Source organism: Suricata suricatta, chromosome 2 (assembly GCF_006229205.1).
Source record: "Suricata suricatta isolate VVHF042 chromosome 2, meerkat_22Aug2017_6uvM2_HiC, whole genome shotgun sequence".
NCBI lineage: Eukaryota > Metazoa > Chordata > Mammalia > Carnivora > Herpestidae > Suricata > Suricata suricatta.
This window is the reverse complement of record NC_043701.1, coordinates 102,315,986-102,323,004: the sequence shown is the minus strand read 5'-3', so window position 1 is coordinate 102,323,004 and position 7,019 is coordinate 102,315,986.

The window sequence follows — 7,019 nt, the reverse complement described above, 5'->3', positions numbered from 1 at the left end:
CCCAGGCGCCCCTATTTACTTTTTCTTAATGTTTTATTTATTTTTGAGAGAGAGAGAGAGACAGACAGACTGTGTGAGCAGGGGAGGGTCAGAGAGAGCGGGAGACACAGAATCCGAAGCAGGCTCCAGGCTCTGAGCTGTCAGCACAGAGCCCGACTTGGGGCTTGAACCCACAAACGTGAGATCATGACCTGAGCCGAAGTAGGAGGCTTAACCGACTGAGCCACCCAGGCGCCCCTTAAATTCACTTTAACAGAGAGTTACTCTTCAAAATATTATAAAGACATTTTCTTTTGACCATTCTTGGAAAAGACAGTCAAATGGTCCTTTTTTATTAAAAAAAATTTTAATGTTTATTTCAATTTTTTAAATGTTTTATTAATTTTTGAGAGAGAGAGGGAGACACAGAACCCAAAGACAGGCTCCAGGCTCTGAGCTGTCAGCACGAGCCTGACAGGGGATCGAACCCACGAATCATGACATCAGGACATCATGACATGACCTGAGACCAGGTCAGACACTTAACCGAGTGAGCCACCCAGGTACCCCCTTTGTTAGGAAGATTTTTGAGTACTAATTAACTTCACTTGTCGTAGGCCTATTTGGGTTTTCTGCGTTTTAAGGAAAAAGGAAGTTTTTAAGTAAAAATTAGAGACATTACCAGGAAAAATAAACCCCACAGAACCAATCCCCCTTATAAATATAGAAACAAATTTCTTAACTAGAGAAAACAAACTCAGCGCCATGTAAAAAAAAAAAGATGATACACCACCTCCAAATGGGATTTACTCCAGGAATGTAAGGTTGCAGGGAAAATCAAAATAGTAAATCGCTGTAAGGGGCGCCTGAGTGGCTCAGGCTTTGGATTCTGTGTCTCCTCTCTGTCTGCCCCTCCTCCACTCATGCTCTGTCTCTGTCTCTCAAAAATAAATAAAGGTTAAAAAAAAATAAAAAAGAATACAAGAGTAACAAAGGTAGATGTTAGGGCGGTAAGAATTGTTGTTCAGACCCCGCTGTGGGGAGCAGGGTGACCAAGGGGCCCAGCTGCTCTACATTTCTCACCCTGCTGCCAGTGTGATTTTGGGGCATAACCTTACAGGCAGGATTGCTGGGCCAAAGGCCAGTCTGCTAGATGCGGCTAGACCCTTTCAGGGTGGAAAGGTGACGCATCAGTGTGCCTTTTGACCCTCAGATTTGCTGGTGGCATTTCCTTGTCAGGCTGTTGCTGAGGAATAGTATCTGTTTACTTCGGATTTCTTAGTATGTGTGCAATGGTTTTCATATAATTAGGGACTGTTGGTGTTGCTTTTCTCTATGAATTGTCTGCTTTTACCTTTAGGTATCCAGAAAAATCCCTGGGATCCGAGCAAAGAATCCAGAAGCCTGCGTAGCTGAAACTGCCTGTTCTGGACAGGTGCTGCTCTCTGGCCCTGCCAGAGCACTTTTATTTTTAAGTGTATTTATTTAAGTGATCTCTGCACCCGACACAGGGCTCCAACCCACAACCCTCTCGAGATATAGAGTCCCAGGTTCCTCCGACTGAGTCAGCCTGTCACTCCGGGCAGTAATCTTTTACTTTTCATTGAGACTTAACAGTGGTTGAGCTCCTTCATCGGGGCGCAGGTTAAGTGAGCTCCTTGTTGCAAAATGAAACATCAAATCCTGCTCACCGAACCCTGGGGAGCCCTGGGGTGTGGCCTTGTACATTTCGGAAGGCCCACTGTGGGCTTAATGACCCTAAGAATGACCGTGCCCACAGCCCTGCTCTAGAATGCACCCTCACCGTGAAGTCAGGCCCCGGCCCTTAGCAGGTGGGTGGAACAGCTGATAGGGGACACAGAGGAGCCGGCTCCTGCCAAGTGTGGCCTTTGAAGGTCAATGGCAGGTACTGTGTAGAGACACGGCAGTGAAAAGCCCTGGAGTTCCCCCACAGACTTGTTTTATCCTAAGTCCCGTTCACAGGAGAAAACCTTGAACTGCCACAGTTTTGAAGAGCTGAGCACGAGTATCCAAAGCAAGCTGGTAGGGTCCATAGCATCCCCACCCCCTCTCCCAAAAGGTGTGGCGTCAACTGGGCAGACAAATGAGACCCTTCCTGCCCTGATGAGTCACTTGTCTGAGTGATATCCCCAGCTGGGTTTTCACGGCCAGAGAACAGCAGCTGCCGCACTAGAACATTCCACATCGCTGACAGCAGCTCTCCTGTAGTTGGAAGACTGTTGTCTGCCTTCTTCCTGAGAACCTAACATTCGTTCTTTTTCCTGATTTATCCCTGAGGGTAGGGAGCCTGCCTGTGTGTTCTGAATCGTGTGTGCTTCCAGGGACACTGTCTATATATTCATTAAGGCTTGCTCTGAACTCTAAGCCAAAGCTTCCAGGTCAGAGGCAACGAGATTGTTGGTCGGGTTGGGAAACACTGTATGTCACAGAATAAAATGAAAACAACAGATTTTCGCGTTCCTAAACTGAACAAGAATCTCCTAACACGAAATTGAAGGGCAACTCCATCCTCCAGGGTGAGCATTACTTCATTTAATGACTTACTTGGAAAGGCAAGTTGTTTGCCTGAAAGGAAATACACACGAAATAGATCAGAAATGCAGCAAACAATAGCTCCATTTATCAGAGTTCCCGAAATAAAGACACTTTTCTTTCAACTTCAGAGGCTCAAAAATTTTTTTGTTTTACTACTAGGGAAGATGCATTTGCCTAGCCTGACTGAATCAAACCTGAAATAATGAAAAATTCAGTTAGTTTTCAATTCCATTTCTGCATAGGAGCTGTTGGCTTGGTAGCACAGCATAATAATGTGTTAATTTAAATCCCAGTTAGTTGACATATAGTGTAATAATGATTTCAGGAGTAGAATATAGTGATTCATCACTTTAGAAAAAAATTTTTAACATTTATTCATTTTTGAATGACAGAAACAGAGTGTGAGCTGGGGAGGGACAGAGAAAGAGTGAGACACAGAATCTGAAGTAGGCTCCAGGCTCTGAGCTGTCAGCATAGAGCCCAATGTGGGGCTCAAACACACTAACCACGAGTGACCTGAGCCAAAGTTGGACACTTAACCAATTAAGCCACCCAGCTGTCCCTGTAGTGATTCATCACTGACATCACATAGTGTTCCCCCAACAAGAGTTCTCCTTAGTGCCCCTCACCAATTTAGCCCATCCCCCCCTGTATTTAAGAGTATCTTAGGGGCAGCTGGGGGCTCAGTCCGTTAAGCGGCTGTGACTGCAGCTCAGGTCATGATCTCACGGTTGTGGGTTTGAGCTCCGCATCGGGCTCTGTGCTGACAGCTCAGAGCCTGGAGCCTCCTTCAGATTCTGTGTCTCCCTCCCTCTCTCTCTGTCCCTTCCCCATTCATGCTCTGTTTCTCTCCATCTCAATAATAAATACACATTTAAAAAAAGTCTCTTATGGTTTGTCTCTCTTTGTTTTTATCTTATTTTTGCTTCCCTTCCCTTATGTTCGTTTTGTATCTTAAATACCACATACCTAACGTGGGTTTTTTATCATTGAACCTGGTGAGCTAATACAACATTTTTTTTTCAATATATATCAATACATACATGAATGTGGGCACTTAACACTGCTGAGATTTTAAAAACTTATCAGGACGCCTTGGTGGCTTGGGACTCTTTCTCTCCCTCACTCTCTGCCCCTACCCTGCTTGCACACTCTCTCTCTCTCAAAATAAATAAACTTAAAAAAAGCTTTTAAATTATAAAATTTTCTCAAAAGGTTGCTATATTCTTTAACAGTAGTGACCTTCAAGACGTGGGTTTGGAGAAAGAACATTCATTTCTGTTACTTTACAGTAATTCTCCACTGTTCACATCTGTCAAACTGAGTATGAATTAATTTTTATAATAAAAGAAAATGTGGAGGGTGCCTCGGTGGCTTAGTCGGTTGAGCATCTGACTTCAGCTTATGTCATGATCTCACACTCCATGGGTTCGAGCCCTGCATCGGGTTCTGTGCTGACAGCTCAGAACTTGGAGCCTGCTCCTGATTCTGTGTTTCTCTCTATGTCCCTCCCCTACTCACACTCTGTCTCACTCTCAAAAATGAATGAATCTTAAAAAAAAATTTTTTTTAAAGGAAGTGTGGAGATTATAACTGCCAAGAAGATGTCCACTAATTAAAGGGCACTGAGTAAATGAGCAAAGGGCAGGACAATTTTGAGGGTGGGACAGTCCAGGAGGCCTCCTGGCAGTTTGGGGAATAGGAAGGTGGGGAGGCAGGGACAAGGCCTGTGTCTGGGTCCGGTCCTTGCCTACAGCTTCAGTCCATCCTCCCCAGCTTCTGGCTTGTGGGTCAGCCCCGGGAATCCTGACGGACACCTAAATTAACAGGCTCCTGCCCTCTCTTATTTATTAACTTGGCTATTTCCTAGTTTGACACCTAGATTGCAAAAAATATAAAATAGCATAAAACGGAGCTGTTTTCAGGTCCACTTGCTCGTCTCACTGGGTTGATTTGAAGTTCCTGTCTGGTCCCAGTCCACTTCGACAATATGACCCTGGGCCCATTTGTGTCCTGGCTGGGGAAACCCGACTGTGACATAGAGAGGGTGCTGCTGATGTTCACAGTTGAGTGGGGCTCAGCCGGATCCAAGACTACAGCGTCTTATTTCTTGGTCACTGATACAAATGAACCAATTCAGCACGTTTTTCTTTTTCACTTCGGGAAACTTATTTAATTTTGTTCTGAGTTACCATACCCTGGAGGCATTGGTGAGTGTGACCCGCGCTGGGCTAGGGATTTGAGGCAGCGCACAGGCGGTCCCCGAGGAGGGAGGTGCTCCTGCTGCCCCGCGCGCCACCCGTCCTGGCCTCCGAAGAGCCGAGCGCGGGACTGGGCTCCCCCACATCTCCCCAAAGCCCCCCAGTCTTCTCGCAGCCCGCCTGGGGTTCCTGCGCGTGGGGCTCGCAGTTGGTCCAGTTGCGGCCGCCAGGGGTCTCCTCAGAACACCAGACTGTAGCGGGGCCTCAAGAGTTTGTGTATCCAATACTTGCCTAGGGCCACACTGTTAGTGTGTGACATAGGCAGGGCCAGAAGCCAGTTCAGGGCTCCCGAAAGGCAGCTCGCGGGGTAGCGGCGGCACCTGCACGTGTAGTTCGGGCAGCTCCTGGGAAGTGGCCCCGGACCCTGGGAGCCAGCTTGGCCCTGGCCTCCATGGGGAGGGCTTCCGCCTCTGCAAGCCGTGGTTTCTGGCGTGGGTGGAGGTGCGGGCAGTCGAGGCACAGCGGTCACAATGTAAAGCCAGTCTGGGGCCTCCTCCGCCATCGTGGGTGTCCTTTGTCTTCCTGTAGCATACATTCCAGGCCCTTCATACCCCTTCTGTGTGTTTCCTGCGATCCTGCAGGCCAGACCACTGGTTCTCATCCCCGACTGGATGGGGGTGCTTACAGAGGTAGAGCAAAGCACACAGAACACCATGTGTGTGTCCCCTGACTGATGCAGGGGTCCCAGAAGGTGCTTGGGCATAGGCACTCTGCTCCCTGAGCGGTTCTGCAGCCTGCGGGGCACCACCAGGGCCTCCAGTCCCAGGAACACTGTGTGGGCGGGCACAGGGGCCATCTGGCTGGAGCCTCTAACTCATCAACTCATCATCGGGACAAAGCTGAGGGGTTGGGGGGATGGGAGGATGGGCACCAGGGGACGACATGCCCTGCTGGTCCCTTGACCCCATCCTTCACCTTCAGCAAGAGGGCTGTCAGGGTCAGGACCACTTCCCAGCTACACTGGTGTTCACCCATTTCGTCACCCACTGGCTTTTTCATGAGGCGCCGCTGCTGGCAACCTGTGGGGTGTGTACTTTTAATTTTGTCTGGAAAAGAATTCAACTCCTAAATACTGTGGGTATCACCTGACCCAGGCCTCATAGATAAAAGCTTCTGGGGGGGCTCTGGTAAGTGTACAGGGGGTTCCTGAGGCCAAAGGTCTGGGAAGCACGACTGGGATCTAGGGACTTAGCATTGGTCTTTTTCCTTTAAGGCAGGGTAAGGCTGCCCCTGCACCCTGGGCAGTGAGCTGCGAAGCACAGTGGGGCACACTTCCCAGAGGTTCCTGGCCACCAATGGGCCCAGCAGCCCGTAGACTGGGAATCACCTGGGGAAGTGAGAAGCAGCCAGTCTGGAATATGAACAAAGCAGTAGCTAATCTGCAACCCCAGACCCCACACTGGCTGCCAATGAGGAAGGGGCCCCACCAACCTGGGTGCTCTGGCTTTTAGGTCATCTCCAGTGGGAATGCACCCATCTCCAGACCTGCTTTGGAGCCCGTCCCTGGTCTCTCCCTCCCCCTCCCCACCCAATTCCTTAAATCAGAGACACCAGCACAAGACTGTCATTCACTTTTCCGCATACTTTATTTGTTACAAACATACAATTTTTAAATATAGACTGTAAAACTCCATTTGCAAAATCCGCTATTGTAAGGAGTGCACACCAGCAGTAAGGATTCTTACACTTTTTTTCTCTGCTTTTCTGTCAGTCTTGCTAGTTAGTGGTGAATACGGCCCGCCTGTCACAGGCCTGCTGGAAGCTCCTGGCTGTGCTCCCACTGCGCTGTTGTGGCAGCCCTGCTGGTCTCCAGGCAGTGAGCTCCGCAGCACGTCTACACTCTGCTTCTGAACGGTTTCCAGGAAGTGTGATTTCTAAACGGCACTGCGCCTCACGGGTTTGTCAGAATCGCCCATGCAGCTGTTTGTTAAAGTGCATTCTTCTTTTGAAAAATAAGGAGTCATCTTTACTCTTTAACCAAGGTACTTAAAAAAATGAACTTTTTGGTCTCTCAGCAGATATTCCCAAATTGATCCTAACGCTACAAATTTTAGTGTTCTATTTACAAATATTTATAGGGTTACAGGTGGAGGGGACCTTATAAAATTAAAGGTGCGGCTTCTCTTGAAGCAGAAATCAGTTCTACAAATCCATACACAGGAACACACACTTTGTGTACAACGCACAAGCATGTGGGTATTTACACAGAGACCGAAGACACCC